The sequence below is a fragment of the Bos grunniens genome, chromosome 20 (genome assembly GCF_055505025.1).
Source record: "Bos grunniens cultivar Pamir isolate PY7600 chromosome 20, Bosgru_T2T1.0, whole genome shotgun sequence".
NCBI lineage: Eukaryota > Metazoa > Chordata > Mammalia > Artiodactyla > Bovidae > Bos > Bos grunniens.
Genome location: NC_141184.1, coordinates 27838929 through 27862991, shown reverse-complemented (window position 1 = coordinate 27862991; position 24063 = coordinate 27838929). Strand labels below are relative to the sequence as shown.

General features: G+C 36.2%; 1 protein-coding gene across 14 annotated transcripts in view; it reads left to right on the top strand.

Moving 5' to 3' along the window:
• LOC147350176 (uncharacterized) overlaps nucleotides 1–24063 on the top strand; it is a 97076-nt gene that overhangs the window by 63607 nt on the left and 9406 nt on the right. The window lies entirely within an intron of this gene.

Below are 24063 nucleotides of genomic sequence, written 5' to 3'. Positions count from 1 at the left end.
TCTGCAGGGATTTTGGAGCCCCCCAAAATAAAGTCTGACACTGTTTCCCCATCTATTTGCCATGAATTGATGGGACCAGATGCCATGATCTTAGTTTTCTGAATGTTGAGCTTTCTCTTCTATAAATTTGATACATATCTTGTAAAAACTTTTGCATTTTGAGTTTTATATAAATATCATACATTAAAATTTTAGAAGTGGAAAATGATTATTAATTTTTATTGGGTAGATTTACCCTTCCCAAATTTGATAGTCACATAGGTTTTATAACTAAATTAATTATATTTATTTAAAAGAATTTCTAATCTTTCCTATTTTTACCTCTCATTATTAGATCTTTTATATAACAACTTCCTCACATCTGGAATTATATTTATGAATTTCATGGTTATAAGGAGTGTTTTGTGAGATTTTTATAAATATAAACTTAAAATTATTTTTTATTAAGAAATATCTTTTATTTGCCTCCACACTTAAATATCTACTGAATAATTTAGTTTTTTTCATCTCATTATTTTCCCTTTATTCATAGATGATGTCCATTTGAAAGGAAAGAATCCTATAGAAAGCCCAAGTGTCTTTGTCTTTGTCCTTCTTTGTCTCTTTGTCCTTATTAATCTGTTTAGCTTGTGTAGCTTTTTCATTATTCTTACACATTAAAAAAACTAGAATATATCTAGGTTTTGACAACTTTTCACCAAATTCTCATTTACAACTAATTATGAGACTTAATGGAGAAGGAAATGGCACCCCACTCCAGTGCTCTTGCCTGGAAAATCCCATGGATGGAGGAGCCTGGTTGGCTGCAGTCCATGGGGTCGCTAAAAGTCAGACACGACTGAGCGACTTCACTCTCACTTTTCACTTTCCTGCATTGGAGAAGGAAATGGCAACCCACTCCAGTGTTATTGCCTGGAGAATCCCATGGACGGAGAAGCCTGGTAGGCTGCAGTCCATGGGGTCACACGGAGTTGGACATGAGTGAAGTGACTTAGCAGCATGAGACTTAATTTTTTAAGTTATTGTTTTTACCCTCTGTCAGCTCTTTTTATGTGTAATTCTGATCACCTCTAAGTCGAATCTTATATCTTATGTATTATTTCACCCTCTTCAAATAGCAATTGTCAGTCAGACTTAAAAGAAGCAATGGGTTTTTAAAATAGTACTTTGTTTACGTGACTTGACAAAAGAACTGAACAGAAAATGCAGCTTGCTCAGCATCTTTATTTCGTCACTTGACCCTGGAGCTACCTCTGTGTCTTTACTCATTAAAATGGGGCACATGCATCTGCTGAGCTTGAGAGTAAAGACATATGCAAATCCCCTTGACACACAGAAGCCACAGTCTAAGTTTCCAACAGATTATTTTTTATCAAACCATTCAATCGTGAAAGAAATCAACTCTGAATATTCATTGGAATGTTCATTGGAAATCAACCCTGATGCTCAAGCTGAAGCTCCAGTGCTCTGGTCACCTGATGCAAAGAGCTGATTCATTGGAGGTAAGACTCTGATGCTGGGAAAGATTGAGGGCTGAAGTAAAATGGTGTGACAGAGCATGAGATGTTTGGATGGCATCACCAACTAATTGGACATGAGTCTGAGCAAACTCCAGGAGATAATAAAGGACAAGGAAGCTTGGCATACTTCAGTCCATAGATCAGAAAGAGTCAGACATGACTTAGTGACTGCACAACAATTTTTATTTTAAACATCTGCTTCAATGAATATGCTAAAACCGTTGACTGTATAGATTACAACAAACTGGAAAATTCTTAAATGGATGGTAATACCATACCACCTAACCTGCCTCCTAAGAAATCTGTATGCAGGTCAAGAAGCAACAGTTAGAACCAGACATGGAACAACAGACTGGTTCCAAATTGGGAAAGGAGTATGTCAAGGCTGTATATTGTCACCCTGCTTATTTAACTTCTATGCAGAGTACATCATGTGAAATGCTTGGGTGGATGAAGCACAAGCTGGAATCAAGATTGCTGGGAGAAATATCAATAACGTCAGATGTGCAGATGACACTACCCTTATGGCAGAAAGTGAAGAAGAATTAAAGAGCCTCTTGATGAAAGTGAAAGAGGAGAATGAAAAAGCTGGCTTAAAATTCAACATTCAAAAAACTAAGATCATGGCATCCAGTCCTGTCACTTCATGGCAAATAGATGGGGAAACAGTGGAAACAGTGGCTGACTTTTATTTTGGGGGGCTCCAAACTCACTGCAGATGGTGACTGCAGCCATGAAATTAAAATATGCTTGCTCCTTGGAAGAAAAGCTATGACTAACATAGATAGCATATTAAAAAGCAGAGATACCACTTTGCCAACAAACATCTGTCTAGTCAAAGCTGTGTTTTTTCCATTAGCCATTATGATGTGAGGGTTAGACCATAAAGAAAGCTGACTGCCAAAGAATTGATGCTTTTAAAACTGTGGTGTTGGAAAAGACTCTTGAGAGTCCCTTTGATTACAAGGAGATCAAACCAGTCCATCCTAAAGGAAATCAGTCCTGAATATTCATTGGAAGGACTGATGCTGAAACTCCAATACTTTGGCCACCTGATGCGAAGAACTGACTCATTAGAAAAGACCCTGATTCTAGGAAAGATTGAAGGCAGGAGAAGTAGAGGACAGAAGATGAGATGGTTGGATGGCATCGCTGACTCAATGGACATAAGTTTGAGCAAGTTCCAGGAGTTGGTGATGAACAGGGAAGCCTGGCATGCTGCAGTCCATGGGGCCACAAAAACTGAGTGGCTGAACTGAACTAACATGCACATATTTCATGGCCTGCAGGCTCACTCACAGTAACTCATGACCAGATACATTTCCATAGATCCAGAATTTCCACAGCAAATGAGGCATTGTGATTTCACATTCATCTTAATGTTTTAATTGCCAAACAAGCATTATTTTGAAAACATTATTGTGAACAACAGATCCAAATGTTATTGTCTCAGATGGTTCAAGGTCAAGTAAACTTAATTTCATTCTCTTACTTTCAGCGATTTTATTTTCTCAAGATTCATACTTCTCTTTTAACTGTTATAATGAAATGTATGCATTGTATATAGTGTTGCTATCTTTATAAACTATATGGATATACTCCATATTTATTCTTCTTGCTCTAATTTCATGGTGGTTGTGCCTTAAATCATATTGAGAACCCACATTTTTTCTCAATAATTGCCCCATTTCATTGTAATCTGTTTTTAAGAACTTATTCTCATTTACCCTTTAACTACAGTATTTTTCAATTATATGCTTTTCTGGTTCTGTACTGTAGTCATTTTTATAAATCCAAGTTTATTTTATTTTTCTTTGGTGGAAATTGACATAAAAAATCCTTGACTCTTTCAGATAATTAGAAAGGAACAGCATAAGGGTTTAAATTAACTATAGTTTGCTCTCACTGGTTTATAGATTTGTATATTTGGGAGAAAAGTATGCAGAGCCAAATCTTAAAGCAGGGCAGTAAAGTCCGTTATAAAATTCATTGAACTCAAAAAAGTTATAGCACATATGTGGAACTGATAAAAAAAATGAACACATCATTTTGATTGAAATATAGATGAGTTATTAGCTTCAAGTGTAAAACACAGTGATCCACTATTTTATAGATTATACTAAATTTAAAGTTATCATAAAATATGGATATTTTCCCTGTGCTGTACAATATATTCTGTATATTATTTTAAATTTGTATTTCTTAATTTCCTACCCCTGTCTTGCCCTTTACAGCCTTCCCTCTCCCCATTGATAACCACTAATTTATGCTCTATATCTCTAACTCCATTTCTGTTTTTTCATATTCATGCATTTATTTCATTTTGTATATTTCACAGATAAGTGATAAAAATAGTATTTTTCTATCTCTGCTGACTTAAATTCACTAAGCATAATATCTTCCATGTCCATCCATGTTGGTGCAAAAGGTGAAATTTCATTCTTATTTATGGCTAATATTCCATCCTCTGAGTGTGTGTGTTTGAGAGAGAGAGAGAGACAGAGACAGAGAAAGAGAGACATGTTATTTATCCAGCCATCTGTTAATGGACACTTAGGTTGCTTTTATGGAGAAAGCAATGACACCCCACTCCAGTATTCTTGCCTGGAGAGTCCCATGGATGGAGGAGCCTGGTGGGCTGCAGTCCGTGGGGTCGCTAGGAGTCAGAAAGGACTGAGCGACTTCACTTTCACTTTTCACTTTCATGCATTGGAGAAGGAAGTGGCAACCCACTCCAGTGTTCTTGCCTGGAGAATCCCAGGGACGGGGGAGCCTGGTGGGCTGCCGTCTATGGGGTCGCACAGAGTCGGACACGACTGAAGCGACTTAGCAGCAGCAGCAGCAGGTTGCTTTTATAACTTAGCTATTGTAAATAGTGCTGCTATGAACATTAGGGTACATGTATCTTTTCAAATTAGTGTTTTTCTATTTTTGGATATATACCTATGAGTGGAATTGCTGGGCCATATGGTAGTTCTAGTTTTAGTGTTTTGAAGAAACTCTAAACTGTTTTTCATAGTGACTGGATCAATCTACATGTCCCCAACAGTGTACAAGGGTGCCTTTTCCTCCATATCCTCACCAATGTTTGCTATTTGTAGACTTTTTGATAAAAGCCATTTTGACAGGTGTGAGATATCTTTTTTGTGGATTTTAATTTGCACATCTCTGATTAAAGTGTTGAGCATCTTTTCATGTACCTGTTGATATCTGTATGTAGTCTGGAAAAATATTCCAGTCTTCTGGCCATTTGTTGTCCATTTGTTAGATTGTTTGTTATTGAGTTGTGTGTACTGTTCATATATTCTAGATATTAACTCATTATTGGTTGTATTATTTGCAGAGACTTTCTTTTATTCAGTAGTTTGGGTTTCCCTGGTGGCTCAGCAGTAAAGAATCTGCCTGCAATGCAGGAGACCCCTGGGATCGATCCTTGGGTTGAGAAGATCCCCTGAAGAAGGAAATGGCAACTTCCTCCAGTATTCTTGTCTGGAGAATCTCATGGATAGAGGGCCCTGACAGGCTACAATCTGGGGTTGCAGAGAATCAGACACGACTGAGCGACTAAGCACACACTTTGAACAAAAGCTTTAAAGTTTAAGTTGCTCTCATTTAATTAGCTCTCACTTATTTTTACTTTCATTTCTTTTGCTTTGGGAGATAGAAAATAGTGCTACAATTTATGTCAAAAAGGTTCTGCCTACAGTTTATTCTAGGAGTTTATTGTTTCTTATTGTAGATTTAGGTCTTTAATCCATTTTGTGTGTACACATAGTGTGAAAAAGTGTCCTAATTACATCCCTTTTCATGTAGCACTCCAGTTTTCTCAAAACAACTTATTAAAGAGACTGCATTTTCCCCACTGTATATTCTTACTTCCTTTCCTATACATTAACTGACTTTATGGAGCTGACTATGGCTCAGATCATGAACTCCTTATTGCCAAATTCAAACTTAAATTGAAGAAAGTAGGGAAAACCACTAGACCATTCAGGTATGACCTAAATCAAATCCCTTATGATTATACAGTGGAAGTGAGAAATGGATGTAAGGGACTAGATCTGATAGATAGAGTGCCTGATGAACTACGGACAGAGGTTCGTGACATTGTACAGGAGACAGGGATCAAGACCATCCCCATGGAAAAGAAAAGCAAAAAGGGGAAATGGCTGTCTGGGGAGGCCTTACAAATAGCTGTGAAAAGAAGAGAAGTGAAAAGCAAAGGAGAAAAGGAAAGATATAAGCATCTGAATGCAGAGTTCCAAAGAATAGCAAAAAGAGATAAGAAAAGCTTCTTCAGCGATCAATGCAAAGAAATAGAGGAAAACAACAGAATGGGAAAGACTAGAGATCTCTTCAAGAAAATCAGAGATACTAAGGGACATTTCATGCAAAGATGGGCTCAATAAAGGACAGAAATGGTATGGATCTAACAGAGGCAGAAGATATTAAGAAGAAGTGGTAAGAATACACAGAACAACTGTATTAAAAAAGATCTTCATGACCAAGATAATCATGATGGTGTGATCACTGACCTAGAGCCAGACATCCTGGAATGTGAAGTCAATTCTGCCTTAGAAAGCATCACTACAAGCAAAGCTAGTGGAGGTGATGGAATTCCAGTTGAGCTATTTCAAATCCTGAAAGATGATGCTGTGAAAGTGCTGCACTCAGTATGCTAGCAAATTTGAAAACTCAGCAGTGGCCACAGGACTGGAAAAGGTCAGTTTTCATTCCAATCCCAAAGAAAGGCAATGCTAAAGAGTGCTCAAACTATTGCACAATTGCAGTCATCTCACAGGCTAGTAAAGTAATGCTCAAAACTCTCCAAGCCAGGCTTCAGCAATACATGAACCGTGAACTTCCAGATGTTCAAGATAGTTTTAGAAAAGGCAGAGGAACCAGAGATCAAATTGCCATCATCCACTAGATCATGGAAAAAGCAAGACCGTTCCAGAAAAACATCTATTTCTGCTCTATTGACTATGCCAAAGCCTTTGACTGTGTAGATCACAATAAACTGTGGAAAATTCTGAAAGAGATGGGAATACCAGACCGCTTGACCTGCCTCTTGAGAAACCTATATGCAGGTAAGGAAGCAACAGTTAGAACTGGACATGGAACAACAGACTAGTTCCAAATAGGAAAAGGAGTATGTCAAGGCTATATACTGTCACCCTGCTTAATTAACTTCTATGCAGAGTACATCATGAAAAACGTTGGGCTGGAAGAAGCGCAAGCTGGAATCAAGATTGCCAGGAGAAATATCAATAACCTCAGATATGCAGATGATACCACCCTTATGGCAGAAAGTGAAGAGGAACTAAAGAGCCTCTTGATGAAAGTGAAAGAGGAGAGTGAAAAAATTGGCTTAAAGCTCAACATTCAGAAAACGAAGATCATGGCATCTGGTCCCACCATTTCATGGCAAATAGATGGGGAAACAGTGGAAACAGTGGCTGACTTTAATTTTTTGGGCTCCAAAATCACTACAGATGGTGGCTGCAGCCATGAAATTAAAAGATGCTTCCTCCTTCTAAGGAAAGTTATGACCAACCTGGACAGCATATTGAAAAGCAGAGACATTACTTTGTCAACAAAGGTCCATCTAGTCAAGGCTATGGTTTTTCCAGTGGTCATGTATGGATGTGAGAGTTGGACTGTGAAGGAAGGTGAGCACCAAAGAATTGGTGCTTTTGAACTGTGGTGTTGGAGAAGACTCTTAAGAGTCCCTTGGAGTGCAAAGAGATCTAACCAGTCCATTTAAAGGAGATCAGTGTTGGGTGTTCATTGCAAGACTGATGCTGAAGCTGAAACTCCAATACTTTGGCCACCTCATACGAATATACCCCTATATTCTAAATAGGGCAATTATTCTGCATGCAATTTAATTACTGCTATGTTCTAAAGTCTCTGATGTTGGGAGGGATTGGGGGCAGGAGGAGAAGGGGATGACAGAGGATGAGATGTCTGGAAGGCATCACCGACTTGATGGACATGAGTTTGAGAGAATTCTGGGAGCTGGTGATGGACAAGGAGGCCCGGTGTGCTGGGATTCATGGGGCCGCAAAGAGTCGGACATGACTGAGCGACTGAACTGAACTAAACTGAACTGGCTTTAAGTGCATCATCTTTGGCGAGAAATACTATGGGCCTTTTGACAGAGATAGCATTAATCTATAGATTTCTTTGTGTTTTATGGATCTTTTAACAATATTAACTTGTGTAATCCATGGACATGGGATATCTTTCCATTTCTTTGCATCATCTATAATTTCCTTTATCAACGTTTTATACTTTAGAGCATAGGTCTTTTTTTCTCTTTAGTTGAAGCTTATTCTTATGTATTTTATTCCTTTGATGTGATTTTAAATGAGATTGTTTTTTGCTTTATTCTCCTGATTAGTCATTATTAGTATACAGAAAAGCAAAAAATTTTGTATCTCAATCTTGTATTCTGCAACTTAATTTATTACTTCTAATAGTTTTTGAGTGGAGATTTTATGGTTTTCTTAGTACAATATTATGTCCCGTGCAATAGTGACAGTTTTATTTCTTTGTTTCCATTATGGATCCTTTTTATTTCTTGTTCAATTCCTGCAGCAATGACTCACAATACTATGTTAAATAGAAGTGGGCAGGAGTGGGCATCCTTGTCTTTTACTGATTTTAGAAAAGAAAAATATCTTTCAGCTTTTCATCATTGAGTATGATGTTAGTTGTGAGTTTGTTATAAATGATCTTTATTCTGTTGAGGTATGTTCCCTCTATAGCAACTCTGATAAGAGTCTTTATCATGGGTGGATGGGAGGTAGATCTGGAGGTGAATGCGTTAGAGCCAAGGCTAGATATGAGCCTTGCACTCTCCTGTGCTTTGTGGTCATGGCTCTCTGGTTGAAAATAGGTGCGTGTTCCAAGGTGCTGGAGCTGAAGTCCTTAGGATCAGGTCCATGTTGACACTATTCATTCAAAGTGTGCTGTTCTTGGCAAAGCACTTCACCCCAGTGGCTAGCACCATGGAAGCAAGAAGAGCTGAAGTGGGTGCCTAGTGCAAGCCTGGGTATGTACTAGGCCAGTTCCAGCACACCAGTTAGAGCTCCAAAAAGCTCCCAATCCACCACCTCTGTGAGTGTCAACGATGGCTGCCCTCTCCCTTTCAGAGGCAATGCTATGTCCAAGCAGCACTGTCTCCCGAATGGGCAATCCTCCATAGTGGTAGTGTTTGCCTAGTAGAGAACTGTGGTGAAGCCAAAGTGGGCAGAGCTGGCTCTCAATGTAGACGAGGCACATGCTGGGACGGTTCTGGCACATCACTAAGAATTCTAGACAGTTTCAACCTGTTTCATCTACCTGGCTTCTGGAAGTAAGTAATAAGCAAGCATTTACATGTTCTTCACAAGCAAAACCTTGGTTTCTTACAGCCTTTCTGTAAGTACCAATGTTTTTTTTTTAATTTATTTATTTTAATTGGAGGATAATTACTTTACAATATTGTATTGGTTTTGCCATACATCAACATGAATCCACCATGGGTGTACACGTGTTTCCCATCCTGAGCCCACCTCCCTCCTCCCTCCCCATACCATCCCTCTGGGGCGTCCCAGTGCACCAGCTCCAAGCATCAAGTATCATGCATTGAACCTGGACTGGCGATTCATTTCATATGATATTATACATGTTTCAATGCCATTCTCCCAAATCATCCCACTCTCTTGCTCTCCCACAGAGTCCAAAAGACTGTTCTATACATTTGTGTCTTTCTTGAAGTCTCGTATACAGGGTTATCATTACCATCTTTCTAAATTCCATATATATGCGTTAGTATACTGTATTGGTGTTTTTCTTTCTGGCTTACTTCACTCTGTATAATAGGCTCCAGTTTCATCCACCTCATTAGAATTGATTCAAATGTATTCTTTTTAATGGCTGAGTAATAGTCCATTGTGTATATGTACCACAGCTTTCTTATCCATTCATCTGCCAATGGACATCCAGGTTGCTTCCATGTCCTGGCTATTATAAACAGTGCTGAGATGAACATTGGGGTACACGTGTCTCTTTCCCTTCTGGTTTCCTCAGTGTGTATGCCCAGCAGTGGAATTGCTGGGTCATAAGGCAGTTCTATTTCCAGTTTTTTAAGGAATCTCCACACTGTTCTCCATAGTGGCTGTACTAGTTTGCATTCCCACCAACAGTGTAAGAGGGTTCCCTTTTCTCCACACCCTCTCCAGCATTTATTGCTTGTAGACTTTTGGATCGCAGCCATTCTGACTGGTGTGAAATGGTACCTCATAGTGGTTTTGATTTGCATTTCTCTGATAATGAATGATGTTGTGCTCAAACACATCTTTTCATGTGTTTGTTAGCCATCTGTATGTCTTCTTTGGAGAAATGTCTATTTAGTTCTTTGGCCCATTTTTTGATTGGGTCATTTATTTTTCTGGAGTTGAGCTGTAGGAGTTGCTTGTATATTTTTGAGATTAGTTGTTTGTCAGTTGCTTCATTTGCTATTATTTTCTCCCATTCTGAAGGCTGTCTGTTCACCTTGCTAATAGTTTCCTTTGATGTGCAGAAGCTTTTAAGGTTAATTAGGTCCCATTTGTTTATTTTTGCTTTTATTTCCAATATTCTGGGAGGTGGGTCATAGAGAGTCCTGCTGTGATCAAAACCACTATGAGGTACCATTTCACACCAGTCAAAATGGCTGCAATCCATAAGTCTACAAATAATAAATGCTGGAGACGGTGTGGAGAAAAGGGAACCCTCTTACACTGTTGGTGGGAATGCAAGCTAGTACAGCCACTATGGAGAACAGTGTGGAGATGCCTTAAAAAACTGGAAATAGAACTGCCTTATGATCCAGCAATTCCACTGCTGGGCATACACACTGAGGAAACCAGAAGGGAAAGAGACACGTGTACCCCAATGTTCATCGCAGCACTGTTTATAATAGTCAGGACATGGAAGCAACCTAGATGCCCATCAGCAGATGAATGGATAAGAAAGCTGTGGTACATATACACAATGGAGTATTACTCAGCCATTAAAAAGAATACATTTGAATCAGTTCTAATGAGGTGGATGAAACTGGAGCCTATTATACAGAGTGAAGTAAGCCAGAAAGAAAAACACCAATACAGTATACTAACGCATATATATGGAATTTAGAAAGATGGTAACAATAACCCGGTGTATGAGACAGCAAAAGAGACACTGATGTATAGAACAGTTTTATGGACTCTGTGGGAGAGGGAGAGGGTGGGAAGATTTGGGAGAATGGCATTGAAACATGTAAAATATCATGTATGAAACGAGATGCCAGTCCAGGTTTGATGCATGATACTGGATGCTTGGGGCTAGTGCACTGGGACGACCCAGAGGGATGGTATGGGGAGGGAGGAGGGAGGAGGGTTCAGGATGGGGAACACATGTATACCTGTGGTGGATTCATTTTTATATTCGGCAAAACTAATACAATTATGTAAAGCTTAAAAATAAAATAAAATTTAAAAAAAAATGAAGTTAAAAAAAAAGAACAGTTCAACTTTAATATTTTTATATCTATCTTAAAATCTGCAATATATTATCAATATGTAAAATTAACAAATGTTATCAAAATATAATTAATTTAATTTTTAACTAATTAAATTTTAGCACATTTTAAATTCTCAAGAATTTTATAAGTGCTATTAGTTTTATATTTTTATTACAACATATTAAATGTATTTTATATCTTTAATGCAATTCTAATTCAATTAAGAATAAAATATTGCTCCTCTGTGAGTTCTCTGTATAATTGGAGAGTCAGACATATAAATAGATAACAAAACAGTGTGTTATTTGCCATACAGAATCATTGCAGAAGGTGCAACAGTAATAGTAACAAAGTAGAGGCGAATTATATTTGGTATTGGATTAAGGTCAGAAAGACCTTTATGGTGGAGATAACATCTAACGTGAATTTAGAACATGATTACAGTTTTCCATGAGAATAACAATATAGACTTAATTATCTAGGAGTAAATTTAGAATCATTTAAAAGAGGGAAAATGTCCACATACAGAATTTAGACACATAATGCATTATATACAATGTGGGCACTAATAATTCTCTAATCAAAATTATTAAAAATAAGAGCACTTTGAAAACTTTCACTGTTAAGAATAGTATTCTCTGTCAATAATATATTTTTAATGTAAAGATATACCAAAAGATTTGAATGGTTAAGGAGATATTTTGACTAGTAACTCTAGAGATAAATGTAACAGATTTGTGACAAAAGTAACTTAAAGCCCAGAGTGGTTTCCTCTCAACATTGTCTGTTCTTTAATGAATGCATGGAAATGATAATGGATTAAATTATAAACTAAACAATATGAAAATATAGATAAGTCTCTTGGCTTTGCATCTGATTGTGGACACACAAAAAGAATCATTGGCAGAGACTATAGTGAATTTAAAAAAGAAACCCTGAATTGAATGAAACTTTCTATTGAGAGAATATAAAAAATAATTAGCCATCTGAAGAATGCATTTTGCAAAATACTGAGCTATATCATAAAGCTTATGAGGACATTTTAAGTAAAAGTTAAGGACCCTAATTGGAGATTCTTCATCCCAAACAATAATGTGCCTTGGTAGAGAAAAAGGTCACTTCTTTTTCTGTAATAAACAATCCTAAACTGATCAAATGCATATACATATGCATGGAGATTCCTGAATCTCCAAAGTAAATGTGTAAGTACAGTGTAAGAAGGGAAATATGGGGCACAATAACTTTTCAGTTCATCCTAGGACTAATGAAGCATATGAAAAATAGTTGTGTACACACATCAATTTGTCATCTTTGCCTTGAAGCATTGAAAGTTTCCTATCTGACACTGTCAAGGTTGGATGAAAAGTCACATACATCAACAATAGTAAGTACAGAATATGCATAATTGGAGGTCAAGATGTGATTAAAATTAAAGCCAGATTGAATTCATCTCATAGACCATAAATGACAGGTTGAGAATTTTAATGTTATACATTATTTATTTGAGTTTGTCAAATTATTTAAACAGTATTTTAATAAAATTTATACAATTGCTCAATTTACATTTTCTAGATACTTTACATGGGTGTGTATGACTTTGAAACTAAGAAAAAAGAGAAGATATACTCATTTTAGAAATATTTTCCTCAAAAATAATTTTTAAATGTATTAAAACTTAAATCATCATGCTACACTGATGTCACACACATAAGAATGATTTTCATTTTAACAAAACTTGTCAAGTATCTACTTTCTGTGCCAAAATATTTACCCTTTTGTTTGGTGCCTTTGTTTTATGGAGCCACATTTTGCAAAATATCAGTACCTGTGTTTCTTGACATTATCATAATACTTGTATATAGATAACACGAAGTTATTTAAAAATCAATGCATATAAGAAGCAAATTATCCTCCCAGTGGTTGCCAGTTATAACAACTCTGTGAATTATACTGTGGTACACACATTTTATGAGGTGCTGTAATGATTAATGTATCAACTTGAATGGTCTAAGAGTTGCCCAGATAGCTGGTAAAACATTATTTCTGAGTATAGCCGTGAAGATGTCTCAAGAAGAGATGATCATTTAATTTATTAGATTAAATAAGGAAAACCAGCCTTACCAATGAGATTGATGGGGACATCACCCAATCTGTTGAGGGTGCAAGTAGAACTAAAAAGCAAAGAAGAGGCAAAAAGTGAGTGTTGTATCTCACTCTCAAGATACAACATCCGTTTTCATGCCCTTGGACATGAGAGTCCTGCTTCTCATGCCTTTGGACGTTGACTGCATTATACCACCAACTTTCCTGGATCTGCAGCTTGCAAGCCCCAGATAATCACACATCTCAACCTCCCAAATTGCATGAGCCAATTCCTATAGTGAATCTCTTCCCATAATGAATCTCTTCTTATATATCTATATATCCTATTAGTCTGTTTCTCTGGAGAACTCTAATATGGATGTCATCCACAAATATCATCCTTTCTAAACATTTTGTCTGAAAACATGCATATTTTGTCTATTTCCTGAAAACTGTACAAACTTTGCAACTGGTGAATTCCACTTATTATGTAGTATAAGAATCAAATATATAAAATCTAGTTCATGAAACTTTTATCTTGGGTTAACTGCTTTGGAGGAGGAAGTATATTTAAATAAAAATGCTAAAATATTTTTAATGAGTAAAATTAACATACAATTCTAGATTTCTTATTAAGTCCATGTTGGGAAATAAAATTCTTAAGCACATATAACAAATTAAATTATTTGATTTAATATTACATAATAACTATTGGTTATATATTATAAAAGTACTGTTTGTACTTTGTAAATCTGATGCTATGTAATGTACTGAAGAAAGGAAACATGTCAAAATGTTTTAAGAAAATTGGAACTAAGCGTATTTTCAAAGTGTTCATGTGAAGAAAGTAAAGCTGTAATATATTTTAATAAAATGTTTTAAATGGTTTGCTCAGAAGAATATTATTCAACTGAAGAGAATAATAATTGTATTATAATTGCATGCCTTTAAAACCAAGATATATTTACTCTCTGTGTGTACATATTAGGATGAAACATTTAGTTGAGCTTTTCCTTAAACTTTACAGAATATTTTCAGTTCTATAAATAAAGAACTAGTTACTGGATACATCTTATATAGAGTGTGGAGGCATATTTACAATTATGAAATATAAATGAGTAATTTATTAGTACATACTTTAGGAAAAATGTATATAGAAATAAAGGTCAATTTGTAATTCTAAAAATTAAGTTCTAAGAAAGAAATGGCAACCCACTTCAGTATTTTTGCCTAGAGAATTCCATGGACAGAGAGGCCTGGTGGGCTACAGTCCACGGGGATGCGAAGAGTCGGACACGACTGAGCGACTAACACTTTAAACAGTATCTGGACTCCATGGTTATTATTTCTCCCATTATTTAATTTTGTTAGTTTTTCAAAATTTCAGGATTGTTCACACTTACTAATCTTTTTAGGAAGCATTATTTTGTTTTTACTATTAATTTCTCTGCTCCTTGACTGGTGATAATAATATTACCTTGACTGATGGTAGTATTATTTACTAATGCAATTGCATATATGTACCACATCTTTATCCATTCATCTGCCCATGGACATTTAGATTGTTTCCATGTCCTGGCTATTGTAAATAGTGCTGTTGTGAACATAGGGATGCACATATCTTTTTGAATTATAGTTTTGTCTGAATATATGCTCAGGAGTGGGATTGCTGGATCATATAGTAACACTGGCTTTTTGAGGAACCTCCATACTGTTTTCCATAGTGGCTGCACCAACTTACATTCCCACTAACAGTGTAGGAGGGTTCCCTTCTCTCCACACTTTCTCCAGCATTTGTTATTTGTAGGCATTTTAATCATGGCCATTCTGACCAGTGTGAGGTGTACCTTGCTGTAATGTTGATTAGCATTCTCTAACAATTAGCAACGCTGAGCATCTTTTCATGTGGTTTTTGGCCATCTGTGTGTCTTCTTTGGAGAAATCTCTAGTTAGGTCTCCTGCCCTATTCTATCTTATTTTGTTGTTTTTTTTTTTTTTTTCTTTTTTTACTTTCAGGATCTTGATTAGTGTGTCATGTGTTTTGTGATTCCAACTATGCTTTCACAATAGAAACCAATATATAAAACATAATGAATAATATCTAATTACCCTAATATGTCTTTTGGTATAAATATGAACAAATTTTGTGTGTTTAAATCTGTAATTTTGATGACTGTTTTGGTGACAGCTTCCATTTTTATTAATTATACATTCTTCTGAGCTACCATTGTTTATGTCTTGATATTAGATAGGGTATGTCTATGTGTTAATATGTTCTCAGAATTATTTTGAGTACTCATACAACTTCACAATTCCTTTTGAAATTTAAAATTACTAATTCAATCATTGTATTTTAATAAATTTTATTAAAGTTGTGTTAAATTTATAAATTTGGTAGAAATTGACATCTAAACAATTTGTACCTTTCAACTTAAACAAATTATCTTTCTCTTCCATTTGTTCAGTATTTAAAAATCTTACACATGTTTTGTTAGATATATTCCTAAGCATATTTTGGTGATTTTATTAATATAGTAGTAGTAGTAGTTTAGTTGCTAAGTTGTGTTTGACTCTTGCACCCCTATGGACTATAGCTTCCCAGGCTCCTATGTCCATGGGATTCTCCAGGCAAGAATACTGGAGTGGGTTGCCATTTCCTTCTCCAATCCTTTTTAAATTAATTTTTCTGATTTTAACTACTAGTAACTAGAAATGCTGTGATTTCTGTGTATTTATCTGACTTCTGCCAAAACTGATAAGCACATTTGTTCATTCCAATACTTTGTTGTATTCTCTTTATCATCTGTAAATCACTGCAGATTTCATTCTTTACTTTCTGATCTCCATGCTTTTTTCATTGTCCTCTCATTCTTTCTCCCCTCAATCTTCTCCTTACCCTCCCCTTTCTGCTTTATGATGCTTTAAACCTTATTATAAGGACTTGGAGAAGGAAATGGCAATCCCCTCCAGTATTCTTGCCTGGGAAATCCCATGGACAGAGGAGCTTGTTGGGCTATAGTCCATGAAGTCACAAAAGAGTTGGACATGACTTAGTAACTAAACAACAATGACAACAACATAAGGATTTAGGATTTAAACTAAAAATATTAAAGAGGTGGAGGTTGAGGAATATAGTGTATTTTTAATCTCTGAGATATGAATACATCTGTAGTCCTTGTTATCTTTTGTCCTTTCCTTGCCCCTCCTCCACTTCCTGCCATCCTCCCTAAGAATATTATTTGTATCAGATGTGGTGCTTTGATTCCATTTTTAATTTGATTCAATAAAATTAACACATTTTTCCTTTTAGTTTTAGACAAATAGATTAGGGGAAGTAGGAGTACTCAAGTAATTTAGGTTTGTGAAAGTTTTTTGAAAAGAATGCTCTATTATTTATTTGCATGTAAGCTCTTAAACTGTGTTCTTCAAATATATTCTACATTTTCTTACTTTCTGTCAGAGTATATGTTTCAAAGCAAGGAATTTTAAAATGTATAGCTTTGTGGATTCTTCCCATCTCTGCTGAATCTTCTCAAAATTTCCTTTTTGTATTTCAATTTAAGATATATTTGGTGCATGAAAATTTGCTTTTTTATTCATGGAGTATTATTCTGTTAATCATTAGTTTAACATTCACACTTTCTCTCACTTATTTTTATCTCAGTTCTGTTATGGTGCAATTAAAAGTGATATATAAATGTTTTTCAGCAGTGGAAATATTTGCAAGGCAGATAGATAAATATAGATGTAGATATTGATATTTATTTGTTTAATGTTAATACTTAGGGAAGCAATGTACTGACTAGATTCTTTGTGTCATGTATCTAATTTTGCATTTTTTCCCTCTTTTTCCTAAGGCTCAATTTTCTGGGTTTCCTATGGGGGAATGTTCAGAGTTTTATCTATTGTTACTTTAGAAAAGTCAGAATTTTCAAGTACATATAGATCATTACTGATTTATCTCTACTGAATTTGTAGATAGCTTTATTTTACTTAAAGCATGCTGTCTACAGTTATAAGTGACTGACAAGTAATTTTTTAACTATTTTTATTTAATTTCAGTAACATATACATAACAAAATTTACCATCCTAACCATTTTAATTGTACAGTTCAGGGGTATTAGCTATAGTCCCACTATAGTGTAACCATTACTACCATCCATCTCCAGAACTCTTGTAGAACTGAAACTCTATATCTATCACATACTAAATACCTACCCATTCTCCCCTTGTCCCGGCCCCTGACAACCACCACTCCATTTCTGACTCTGAATTTAACTACTAAGGCTATCTCATATACATTGAACCATGTAGTATTTTCCTTTATGTAAACACTTATTTAATTTACCTTAATGTCCATTCAAGCTGGTTTTAGAAAAGGCAGAGGAACCAGAGATCAAATTGCCAACATCCGCTGGATCATGGAAAAAGCAAGAGAGTTCCAGAAAAACATCTATTTCTGCTTTATTGACTATGCCAAAGCCTTTGACTGTGTGGATCACAATAAAATGTGGGAAATTCTGAAAGAGATGGGAATACCAGATCACCTGACCTGCCTCTTGAGAAATTTGTATGCAGGTCAGGAAGCAACAGTTAGAACTGGACACGGAACAACAGACTGGTTCCATATAGGAAAAGGAGTTCGTCAAGGCTGTATATTGTCACCCTGTTTATTTAACTTATATGCAGAGTACATCATGAGAAACACTGGACTGGAAGAAACAGAAACTGGAATCAAGATTGCCGGGAGAAATATCAATAACCTCAGATATGCAGATGACACCACCCTTATGGCAGAAAGTGAAGAGGAACTCAAAAGCCTCTTGATGAAAGTGAAAGTGGAGAGTGAAAAAGTTGGCTTAAAGCTCAACATTCAGAAAACGAAGATCATGGCATCCGGTCCCACCACTTCATGGGAAATAGATGGAGAAACAGTGGAAACAGTGTCAGACTTTATTTTTCTGGGCTTCAAAATCACTACAGATGATGACTACAGCCATGAAATTAAAAGACGCTTATTCCTTGGAAGGAAAGTTATGAGCAACCTAGATAGCATATTCAAAGCAGAGACATTCCTTTGCCAACAAAGGTCCGTCTAGTCAAGGCTATGGTTTTTCCAGTGGTCATGTATGGATGTTGGAGTTGGACTGTGAAGAAGGCTGAGTGCCAAAGAATTGATGCTTTTGAACTGTGGTGTTGGAGAAGACTCTTGAGAGTCCCTTGGACTGCAAGGAGATCCAACTTGTCCATTCTGAAGGAGATCAGCCCTGGGATTTCTTTGGATAGAATGATGCTAAAGCTGAAACTCCAGTACTTTGGCCACCTCGTGAGAAGAGTTGACTCATTGGAAAAGGCTCTGATGCTGGGAGGGATTGGGGGCAAGAGGAGAAGGGGACGACAGAGGATGAGATGGCTGGATGGCATCACTGACTCGATGGACGTGAGTCTGAGTGAACTCCGGGAGTTTGTGATGGACAGGGAGGCCTGGCGTGCTGGGATTCATGGGGTTGCAAGGAGTCAGACACGACTGAGTGACTGATCTGATCTGAATGTCCTCAAGGTTCATTCATGTAGTCACATTGTTACAGTGAATAATATTTATATACCACATTTTCTTTATATATTCCTCTGGTGATGGACATTTGGCTTGCTTCTACTTTTTGGATGTTGGAAATAATGCTGCTGTGACAAGGGTGTACAGATGTCCCATTGAGACTCCATGTTCCATTTTTTGGTATACATACCCAGAGGCAGAATGGCTGAATCATGTGACAATTTTGTTTTTAATTTTTTGAAGAATTGCTATACTGTTTTCCTCAGCAGCTACATTGTTTAGTGTTCCCATCAACATAACACAAGATTCTCCACATCCTCACTAGTACTCATTTGTGGTTTGTTTTGTCAGTAGTAGCTATCCTAACGGAGAAGGCAATGGAACCCCACTCCAGTACTCTTGCCTGGAAAATCCCATGGGTGGAGGAGCCTGGTGGGCTACAGTCCATGGGGTCGCACAGAGTCAGACATGACTGAAGTGACTTAGCAGGAGCAGCAGCCATCTTAATGGAGAAGGCAATGGCACCCCACTCCAGTACTCTTACCTGGAGAATCCCATGGATGGAGGAGCCTGGTGGGCTGCAGACCCTGGGGTCGCTAAGAGTCGGATAAGATTGAGCAACTTCACTTTCACTTTTTACTTTCACACATTGGAGAAGGAATTGGCAACCCACTCCAGTGTTCTTGCCTGGAGAATCCAAGGGACGGTGGGGAGGCGCCTGGTGGGCTGCCGTCTATGGGGTCGCACAGAGTTGGACACGACTGAAGCGACTTAGCAGCAGCAGCCATCCTAATGGGTTTAAGGTGGTACCTCATTGTGGTTTTCATCTGCATTCCCTAATGATTAATGATACTGAGCATCTTATGTGCTTGTTAGCCATTTGTATATCTTCTTTACAGAAATTAATTGAAATGTTTTGCTCATTTTTGAATCATCTTATTTTTTTGTCATTCAGTTATAGGAAATCGTATAAATGTATGCTATCCAATGGAATACTAAATTTTCCAAAAGAAAATAGTAAATGGTCTATGAGAGAAAACAGTAAAAATATTTTCCTCAGTCATCAATTTAATTAATTTTTGTTAAAGAAGTACTGAATCCATTTTGTAATAAAAAAAGTTTTTTGATCAAAACTGAAGGGTCACTTAGAGATGTAATATACCCATTTTCTTTTTTTTTTTAATTTTATTTTATTTTTAAACTTTACAATATTGTATTAGTTTTGCCAAATATGGAAATGAATCCACCACAGGTATACCTGTGTTCCCCATCCTGAACCCTCCTCCCTCCTCCCTCCCCTACCCTCCCTCTGGGTCGTCCCAGTGCACCAGCCCCAAGCATCCAATACCGTGCATCGAACCTGGACTGGCGACTCATTTCATACATGATATTATACATGTTTCAGTGCTATTCTCCCAAATCTCCCCACCCTCTCCCTCTCCCACAGAGTCCATAAGACTGATCTATACATCGGTGTCTCTTTTGCTGTCTCGTACACAGGGTTATTGTTACCATCTTTCTAAATTCCATATATATGCGTTAGTATACTGTATTGGTGTTTTTCTTTCTGGCTTACTTCACTCTGTATAATAGGTTCCAGTTTCATCCATCTCATTAGAACTGATTCAAATGTATTCTTTTTAATGGCTGAGTAATACTGCATTGTGTATATGTACCACAGCTTTCTTATCCATTCATCTGCTGATGGGCATCTAGGTTGCTTCCATGTCCTGGCTATTATAAACAGTGCTTCGATGAACATTGGGGTACACGTGTCTCTTTCCCTTCTGGTTTCCTCAGTGTGTATGCCCAGCAGTGGGATTGCTGGATCATAAGGCAGTTCTATTTCCAGTTTTTTAAGGAATCTCCACACTGTTCTCCATAGTGGCTGTACTAGTTTGCATTCCCACCAACAGTGTAAGAGAGTTCCCTTTTCTCCACACCCTCTCCAGCATTTATTATTTGTAGACTTTTGGATCACAGCCATTCTGACTGGCATGAAATGGTACCTCATAGTGGTTTTGATTTGCATTTCTCTGATAATGAGTGATGTTGAGCATCTTTTCATGTGTTTGTTAGCCATCTGTATGTCTTCTTTGGAGAAATGTCTATTTAGTTCTTTGGCATTTTCTTTTTATCTTGCCTTTTTCCCCCTTCAAATATACTGTGATTAAAGTAAACAGTACACACATTCAAGTTATGACAGGTGGCAAATTTTTTAAATGTTGAAATATTCCTAAGATAAACTGAAATATGAAAGTGATTTTCTTTTCTTTTTTTAAATTTTATTTTTAAACTTTATAATATTGTATTAGTTTTGCCAAATATTGAAATGAATCTGCCACAGGTATACATGTGTTCCCCATCCTGAACCCTCCTCCCTCCTCCCTCCCCATACCATCCCTCTGGGTCGTCCCAGTGCACCAGCCCCAAGCATCCAGTATCATGCATCGAACCTGGACTGGTGACTTGTTTCATACATGATATTATACATGTTTCAATGCCATTCTCCCAAGTCTTCCCACCCTCTCCCTCTCCCACAGAGTCCATAAGACTGTTCTATACATCAGAGTCTCTTTTGTTGTCTCGTACACAGGCTTATTGTTACCATCCTTCTAAATTCCAATATTAGATTACTAAAGAGTTGGACATGACTGAGCAACTGAACTGAATACATTAAAATATATTAATATAAACAGAAGCATAAATTCATGGATTTGAAAGTAAAAATTATATTGATCCTTATACTAAAGAGTAGCATCTTTGAAAATATGACCATGATAATAAAATTATGAAAATTAATTAGAGAATAATATAGTCACTTAAAATAATAAAGGAGGGGGGCTTTCCTGGAGGTCCAGTGGTCAAGACTCCATGCTTCCAATGTGGGTGTCAAGGGTTTGACCCCTGGTCAAGGAATAAGATCCCACATGCCATGTGGCCAAATAATAATAATAATAATAAAAGGGAAATGCATGCATACTAAACATTATAAATTAGTGTACTTAATTTGATTAGAAATACTGTGTATATAAAACTGTTACTCTCTCAGTCGTGTCTGCCTCTTTGTGACCCCATGAACCCCACCAGCTTCTCTGTCCATGGGGTTTCCCAGGCAAAAATATTGGAATGTGTTGCATTTCCTCCTCCAAGGGATCCTCCTGACCCTAGGATCAAACCTGGGTCTCCCACACTGCAGGCAGATATACTAAAGCACATTCTAAATGCTTGAGTACATTCTAAAGGCTCACATAGATGATTTGACATGAAAATATAAATTTTAAAAAATTATGTGAAGCAGAAGTAAACCTGGATGTAATCTCTAATGTATAATGATCATAAAACCAAAACAAAACCAAACAGATATATAAAACGAAACACAAACTTAGGGTATTTTAGAATAGAAAGCTTAGGCTTAGTCCCAAGACATTGAGATTTAGCTGACTTCAATTAATTCTAAATTCTGCATTTAAAAAATGTGTGTGTGTCTTTTTTTTTTTAAATACTTGACAGTATTGAAATTTAAAAAGAGCTTAGAATAATTGGTGAAAATAGAAAACATTCAGATGTATTTCATTCTTACCATTACCCATATATGAGTCACATCAAACATTACAGTTTATTTGAGGCCACATTTTTCAACTGATTTCCCTAATGGAGCAAGTTTGGTATTTATAACTATGTAAGTATTGTCTACAACATGGACACTTGTATGGTCTGCTGTTTAAGGATATAGGTTTCCAAATCAAAATGCCTGATTAAATTTCTGCTTTGCCACTTACTCTCCATGTGAACTGAAGCAAATGTCTTAGATTTCTAAATTATATCTTTTTATTTATAATGTGGTGGCCATGATGATAATGAATGGCTATCTTTCATAGAATTACTGTGAAGACTAAAAGGCTAACATACATGAAGTCATATATTCTCTAAAAAGTTCATTATAAGAAAAAAGATCTAGAAAATAGGATTGACTGGTACAACAGTTGAGGTGAATGTGGGTCTAAAGCCCAGCTCTATCACTTACTGATTTCTTAAAGGCTAACTGAACTATAAATTTGTATGTTTATATTTAAAATAGAGATATTATTTATTTCATTTCCCAAAGATTATTTTGAGTTTTAATTATCTAATGTAGATAAAGAGCTTAGTACAGGGACTAGTGAAAAAACAAAGTCAATATCAACTACTGTTTAAATAAATCATAACCATCAAAATATTGTTTTTGCAATTTCTTCCTTTTATACACATCAGGGAGGCCTGGCGTGCTGCATTTAATCGGGTTACAAAGAGTCAGACACGATTGAGCGACTGAACTGAACTGAACTGAACCTCACCCTCACTGTAAACCCAGTTCATATCTCCCAGTGTTTATGGCTCCAAGCCATATGTACATGACTGATTGAAGGATGATTGAGAACACATATGCCCAGACACACATAACACAAGTATAAGACACAGTGCTTGTGTGTGTGTGTATGTATTTACTGTATACAGATTATATTTATCTAATTTATTTAAATTCTTCCTAAGCTGCCTTACAATATCATGATATAATACCCTATTCAGTCTGAAAATTGGAACTATTATTCTTCATTCATACACCCATATAATTAAGCAGCCTTATGGTATTTAAGTTTGATAGATTTTGTACATTACTAAAATTGTTACTTATTTCATATTCTCTATAGTTTTTTTTTCCAGTTTTTGTTCTAAAGAACTTTCAGATATTTAGAAGAGATTTATAGGCAAGTCAAAAGCTTTGCAAACATCATTCAAGTCTTCTAATATAATTTGCTCCCAGCTCTAAAAACATCTGTCATTTGATACAATCTTTTATGTTAATTCATGGAAAAAAGTAAAATATCACATAAAATGAGATTTATTTTAGTAAATTATGAAAGCATAGTTTTATTTAACTGACTTAAACAGTTGCTGGTATTGTTCACAAGTTTAGGAAGATAAAAGCCATTTTTAATGAAGAATTTTCAATTGTGTTATGAAGCTACTGCAGGAATATGTCAGAACCATCAAAATTTATGCAAAGCCTTTTTCACTGGGTAAATCATGGACATTCAAAACGGAACTGCTGTATCTCCTCTTTAGTGTTTTTAAAAATGCAAAATTCATCTAATCTATCTATATCGTGATTCAAGGAACTTTCTCAGGATGATGTTAAAAAAGAAACATGGAATTTATTTTTAAACAGTAGAACAGAAACTTTTAAATTGCAATAAACTGTAGAGTCAATGAAAGTTTACCTAACCTTTGTTACATTATCAAACCCATAGTTTATTTTTAAACGTATCAGTTTCATATTATCACATATATCACATAGTACCTTAATTTTATGCTAGAATTATGAGCTACT